The sequence below is a fragment of the Martes martes genome, assembly GCF_963455335.1.
Source record: "Martes martes genome assembly, chromosome: 1".
In the NCBI taxonomy this organism is placed as follows: Eukaryota; Metazoa; Chordata; class Mammalia; order Carnivora; family Mustelidae; genus Martes; species Martes martes.
In genome coordinates, this window is record NC_137888.1 from 48,352,405 (window position 1) to 48,359,589 (window position 7,185).

General features: G+C 34.8%; 1 pseudogene across 1 annotated transcript; it reads left to right on the plus strand.

Annotated features, from left to right (window-relative positions):
• Positions 1-3,472: 3,472 nt before the first annotated feature.
• Positions 3,473-4,238, plus strand: LOC308339535 (ATP synthase F(0) complex subunit B1, mitochondrial-like; annotated as a pseudogene). Its single transcript has one exon. The product of its transcript is annotated as an ATP synthase F(0) complex subunit B1, mitochondrial-like (transcript).
• Positions 4,239-7,185: the final 2,947 nt, after the last annotated feature.

The following is a 7,185-nucleotide window of genomic DNA, read 5'->3' on the forward strand; positions in this document are numbered from 1 at the left end:
AGAGTAGAGTGGAAAGAGAGTAAAGTCAGAGATTTAAGTTGGGAATTATTGCTACTCATTCCAAGAAGGAAAAGATAATGACCAAATAGAAGAGCTGTATTTTATTTTGAAACTAAAATGAATTGGAAGATTTACATAGGGCTTGTAAATAGAATAGAGGAAAGAAAAGACTGGATGAAACACTACAGTTTCTGACTTGGAAAGCTCAGTGATATCATTCACCAAGACCAAGATTAAAAAGGTGTTAACTCTGGGGGCGCCTGGGTGGCTCAGTGGGTTAAAGCCTCTGCCTTTGGCTCAGGTCATGATCCCAGGGTCCTGGGATCGAGCCCCGCATCGGGCTCTCTGCTCAGCGGGGAGCCTGCTTCCCTTTCTCTCTCTGCCTGCCTCTCTGCCTACTTGTGATCTCTGTCTGTCAAATAAATGAATAAAATCTTTAAAAAAAAAAAAAGGTGTTAACTCTGAGAGGAAGAGAATGAGTACTACATTTAACAACTCTGCCAGTAGGGCATAAAAATCTAGAAAAAGCTTACTTGATCTTATGAAGGAAATTTAGAGATATTCTGTGCAGTGTGAAGTACTCAGTCTTTTATTATTAATAACGGTAGTTCTCTGACTCAGTGATTACAACTGGGACCATAAAAATGAAAGTAATATTAGTTTAAATAAGCATCTACTCTCAGTTGACTATACACGCAAACATAATTATAACTAACAGGTTTTTTTAAAGTAGCTCTTTCCTGTTTGTCTAAGTACAATCTTTTATACCAGTAGTGTCTAAATGAAAACATTATCATTAATTAAGATACTGGAGTTCATTTTTAAATAGTCTTTACCAAATTCCTAGTACAAAAATTGTACCTCATTGCCAGGAAATGTAAAGAAAAATAAGACACAATTCCAAAGAATTGTACCTTGGAGGGTAAGGAATAGCACATGTTTCCAAAATGCAGAAACCCTAAGAGTAGTGAGGAGTAAGGGAAGAGCTCTTAGGAAGAAGATACTTTTGCTGACTCATGAAGCAGGAAGAATTACTGTTGACAATAACAAATGAGAAAAGGCACTCAAGCCTGGTCAGTCTGGGAAAATAGTATGAAAATCTGCATGGATGAGGAAAAGAGTTAAAATATTCAAGGAATATCACAACTGACTGGTATGATTATAACTTGGAGTATCTGAGAGTAAATGGTTTGAGTTCTGGCTGGAACAATAAATTGAAGTCACCTTCAAAAGGTGACTCAAAAGTCACCTCGCCTTCAAAATGAAATGAGGTCTAGATATGGCAGAGACAACAGAACTTTGGGAGACATAGAGAAGTATAACAGGACATAGCACAGGCTCTGATGTAGAAACCCCTGCCTTCTAGATGACTGGGCTGCATTATTCATATTGCAAAGACTGGCCTAAATCTCAACTTCCCACAAGACTGCTTTTTTTCATTGCCATGCCTTAGTTTTCATGTGAGTCTGTCCCCCACCACACCAAATTAGAAATATTACAGAACCTTGCTTAATGTACAAAATACATGGATTTCTCAAAGAGTCTTATATCCAAAATGAAGTTAGTAATGATTATTAAAATAATGATAATAATAAAATTAGTAACAATAGCTGGTATTTGGAGCACTCTCTTTTTACTAAGAACATGCTAATTTTGTTATGTTTGTTAGTTTGTCCCTAGATCATTCTTTCAGGAAGGTATATTGTCATACTAGTTTTACCATAGAGAAAAGTTTAGATCTTTCCACTATTGAGTAGCTTTAGAGTGGGGTAACCAGTATTAAAGCCCAGCACTGCTGGACATAAAAGCTCTGCTCTTTCTCTTATACCACACTTGGTAGCCACTCCTCTACCGTCCAAGAACAATTTTTAAGACATTCTCCTTCCCAAAGTCTCTTTTTTTATAGCCCTCTGTAGTCCAAGTTTGTTGTAACTTATAAAGTCACATAAGCGGAACCACATTGCATCTTTTAACATGAAGTCCCTAAAAGGAATGGGTGAAATAAAGGAAGAGGCAAGGAAACCAGAACATTTGGGATTGTTACTTCTCAAGGACTACCCCAGTAAAAGAACCACAGTTGTTCTCTAAGGATTCAGGAATAAATTCCTTCTGAGTCAGTGAATTTAGCTATAAGACAGATGTTCTAACAGAGCCATTCTAAACCAATGATTCATTGACCTTGGAAATCTGGGTAGTTAGATATCTAATAAAAATAACCCCCTTCAGTTTAATGAATGAAAAACTTACTCCACACCCAAGTGGAGAATACAGGGGACTCAGAGAAATTTTAAATTACTTTTTCCAAACACAGAAACTGGGGAGATTTCTTCCCTTTCAAGAATGAGTAAAATAATATTAAATAACATAAAGAAAGGAAATCCCTTAGGGATACAGGGCACACACATAAAATGAATTACTGTAAGAAACCAAAGATATTTTTTAGAAATTATCTACTTTGTATTTTTAATAAAATTGAAAGAAAACAGAGCTTTTGAAACTTAAGTCAAGAAATAAGCCTCAAGTAGAATAAACTAGAATAAAGGCTAAGCTTTAAATTAAGAAGGAATTGAATATTATAAGAAAAGAATGTATTAAAGGGAAAATCTTGTATTCTCATTACCAATTCGCTTGCCAAAACCAATTATAAAAGCTGAGTCAGACACATTTTTTAAAAGTTTGAAAGCATCAGTGAAGGCATTAGAGATCAACCAAGACAATCAGGAGTTGAGGGGCAAAAACCCCACAGAAAAGAGAGGCAGATTGAGATGAACCCACTTTGATGACTAGCTGTTCACAGAGGCAATGGTAATTTGGACCATCATTTTTAAACACAAGTGGTAGACTGTGGCTTACAGCAGTTTCATCAGGCTGGAGAGACACAGACCAAAGGGGACAAAACATAACAGGGAGAAAGGAACAACAGGATAACCCACAATGCAGCAGCAATTTGCCCTTAAGGAATTTCCAACTCCTAAGTCTTTCCAATGAAGAGTGAGACTTGAAGTCCCAAACAAAAAACCCTAACTGAGATGCCAAAGTGTAAAGCCAAGACTCCAGGAGTCTGTCAGTGCTAGAGAGACAGAAGTTGGAATTCATGACCCACCCACGGGGAGACCATAGTAAACATCCCAGGATTTCAGTTTAAGATATAAAAAGGAAGAAAGTCATATTTTTAAAAATTCCCTACATAATTAAAATATCAATAATAAAAATCTAATATGCAAGAGATTAGTTAGGCAAAATAAAATTTAGATCCCTATAGGCCAAAACTTCTGGGTTATTGCTTTAGATGTTGTTAAAAATATTAACCTTGAAAAGTGAGAATAAATGAATAATGCACTCAAAATTAGATAGATACAAATAAAGCAATAAAGTTATTTTTAAGAAGTAGAATTGACAGATATAACTGACAAACAACTAAAAAATTAGTTCTTGACTACTGCATGGACCTTTGCTGACTATGCTGTCCCAGATGGCACTTTCTACAGCCACCCCCTGTCTAAAAAACCCAGCCCTCGTTGGTCCAGGGGTATTGCAGGCAATAAGGATCTTTCACACAGGGTAAACAAGTCTTGCCCCTATACCACCTCTTCCTGAATATGGAGGAAAAGTTCTTTTGGGACTGATCCCCAAGGAATTCTTCCAGTTAACTTCATCCCAAAACTGGGGTAACAGGACCTTAATGTGCTTGGAACTGGGCTTATCTTATATCTCTTCCCATAGAAATATATGTGGTTACAGCAGACGCCTTCTCTGCTATGTGAACAATAGGATTACTAATCTATATAGTTAAAAAATACAGTGCCTCAAAAAAAAATTTAGTACTTCTATTGGAGAATTTGTTAATAAACTCAATGACCAAAAAGTTGCTCTACTAGAAGTGAAATAGGCTTCCATCAAACAGATTGGAGGCAAATGATATGGAGAAGTCACAGTAGGCACTTGTTTAAAAGTGCCATTACCTTTTTGATGTCTAGATGAATAAAACTGCCATGACACTGGAGTTTTACTTACCAGAACAGCTACATAGAGTATACAATGAGGTGAAGAATTTCCTGGACTATCATATCTCTGTGCTGAACATGGTGCATCAAAAGTAGCAAGGGTACATGATAAACTGGGTGGAGAAACATGTGGTGCAGACCATGTCTACACAGCAGGAAAAGGAGACAATTGCCAAGTGCATTGCAGAGCCAAAGCTGCTTGAAAAGAAGGCTCAAGCACAGCTAGTTCTGTAAATGCATCTATCCCAGTGGAGACAGCTAGAAGTAATTGACTAAGGAAACTAGTAGGTGATAAAGTCTTTCTGTATTGTTGTCTACTGAAGTAACACTCAACCTTTCCTCAAAATGAAGTTTGAGTTTCATATAGTGAGAAAATTAAAACAATTATTGGCCAATGAGATGTTTATCCTTCTTCTGTATTTTTAAAAATTTTATTGTGTTATGTTAGTCAGCATAAAATACATCATTAGTTTTTGATGCAGTGTTCCAAGATTCATTGCTCTGTATTTTGAGTTGTTCCTTGATCACTTTTGAATGAGCAGTTTGTTTTATTAATTTTTTTTGTTTGATTAAAAAAATAAATTAAAAATTAGTTCTTTTTCCTATTAAGAATGATATTAGCTGTTGGTTTGTTATATATGGTCTTATTTGTGGAGGTACATTTCTTCTATACCTTTTATAAGTTTTTATCATAAAAGGATGTTGAATTTTGTCAAATGCTTTTTCTGCATCTATTGAGATCATGTAATTTTTATTCTTTATACTGTTAATGTGGTATTTCACAGTTACTGATCTGTATATGTTGAACTTCTTTGTACCTAAGGATAGATCTCACTTGATCATACTGTGTGATCTTTTTAATATGCTATTGAATTTGATTTGTTGGTATTTTTTTCAGGATTTTTGCATCTATGTTCACAGGGATACATTGGTCTGAAATTTTGTTTTCTTGTAGTGTCCTTGCCTGGCTTTGGTATCAGGGTATTGCTGGCCTCATAAAATGAGTTTGGAGGTGTTCCCTCTTCAATTTTTGGAAGAGTTTGAAAATTAGCATTAATTCTTCAAATGTTTGTAAAACTCAGCTGTGAAGCCATCTGGTCCTGGGCTTTTCTTTGTTGGAGAGTTTTCAATTACTGATTCAATCTCTTTACCCATTATTGGCCTGTTCTGATTTTTCTATTTCTACTTCTTCAGGATGCAAAAGGAATTTATCTATTTCTTCTATGTTGTTCAATTTGTTAATATATAATTGTCCATGGTAGTTGCTTATGATATTTTGTATTTCTGTGGTGTCAGTTGTAATGTCTCCCATTTCACTTATAATATTATCTATTTGAGTCCTCTCTTTTTATCTTGGTAACTCTACTTAGAGTTTTACCAAATTTATTTTTTAAAAAACCAACCCTGGGATGCCTGGGTGGCTCAGTTTGTTAAGCATCTGCTTTCCACAAATGTCATGATCCCAGGGTCCTGGGATTGAGTCCCATATTGGGCTCCTTGCTCAGGAGAGAGCCTGCTTCTCCCTCTGCCTGCTGCTCCCCCAGCTTGTGTTCTCTCTCTCTCTCTCTCTCTCTTTCTGGCAAATAAATAAATAAAATCTTTCAAAAATTAAAAAAATAGCATAAACATTTATGCCATTAAGTTTGAAAATTTAGATGAAATGACAGATTCCCAGAAAACAAAAAGATAACTTACTGATACTGACCCAAGAATAGAATCTCTGAATTATTAATCTCCTTTAATTTGTGTATCTAATTTGTCATTTTAAACCTCTCTATTCCTCCCCCAAAATTTCCAGACCCAGATAGCTTTACTAATGAATTTACCAACAATTTAAAAGAAATAACATCTATTTTATGCAAATACTTCCAAAGAACAGAAAAAGAAGAAATGCTTCCCTTCTTTCTGTGAAGTCAGTATAACCTTGATATAGGCCAATTTTGCTCAAAGGCATGGATGCAAAAAACTCTAAACAAAATTTTAGCTAACTAATATAGAAAAAGTATAACATATCATGACTAAATTGGGTATTTCATAAATAAAAGTTTGACTTAATATTCAAAAGTCAAATCATTAATCATTAGTAGTAAATCATTAGTAATCATTAGTAGAAAAAAGGAGAAAACATAATTGATCATCTCAATAGACACAAAAGAGCATTTGATAAAATTCTATATACAACTCTTAGCAAACAAGACATAGAATTTCTTCGAAGATATCTAGTAGAGAAAAAAATTGCAGTAGAAGGCATATCCAAAATGGTATAACACCAAAAGCTTTCTCCCTGAGATCAGGAACAATACAAAAATGTTCCTGTCTCTTTACTCTCTAACTATGTACTGGAAGCTCTACCTAGTGCGATGGGCAAAAAAAAGAAGAGGTTTGATATTCAGAAAAGGAAGAAATAAAGCAGTCATTATTTGCTTATGATCTGCTTATAGAATATACAAGAGAATCTAAAAAAAATTATTAGAATAAATGAGTTTAGCAAGATTGCCAAATACAAGATAAATATAACAAAAATCAATTGCATTTCTATACCAACCACAAACAGAAAATGAAATAGAGAAAACATTTATAATAATATCAAAAATATTAAATCTCTATGAATAAATTCAATAAAAGATGTGAAAAATTGACCATATTTGACTAAAAAAAAAGAAAAGACCATATAGGGGGTATGACACTTCTTAGAAAACTCAATAGTATAAAGATGTCAGTTCTCACCCAAACTGGCCTATAGAGTAGTCAATAAAATCCAAACCAAAACCCAACAGAGGGGCGCCTGGGTGACTCAGTCGTTAAGCATCTGCCTTCAGCTCAGGTCATGATCCCAGAGTCCTGGGATCGAACCCCGCATCGGGCTGCCTACTCAGCGAGGTACCCGCTTCTTCCTCTTCCACTCCCCCTGCTTGTGTTCCCTCTCTCTCTGTCAAATAAATAAATAAAAAATCTTTAAAAGAAAAAAAAAACCAACAGAATTTTGTGTGTGTGTATAACTGGACAAGCTGATTCTAAAATTTATGTAGAAATACAAAGGCTCTTAAAATTAAGTAGGAAAAACTTACAAATACTATACATATTAATGAATCTATAAATTAAAATCATATGGACTCAACACAAAATATGCAAATAGGTGAGAATAAAGATCTCAAAGACAAACCCAAGTGTCTATATACTT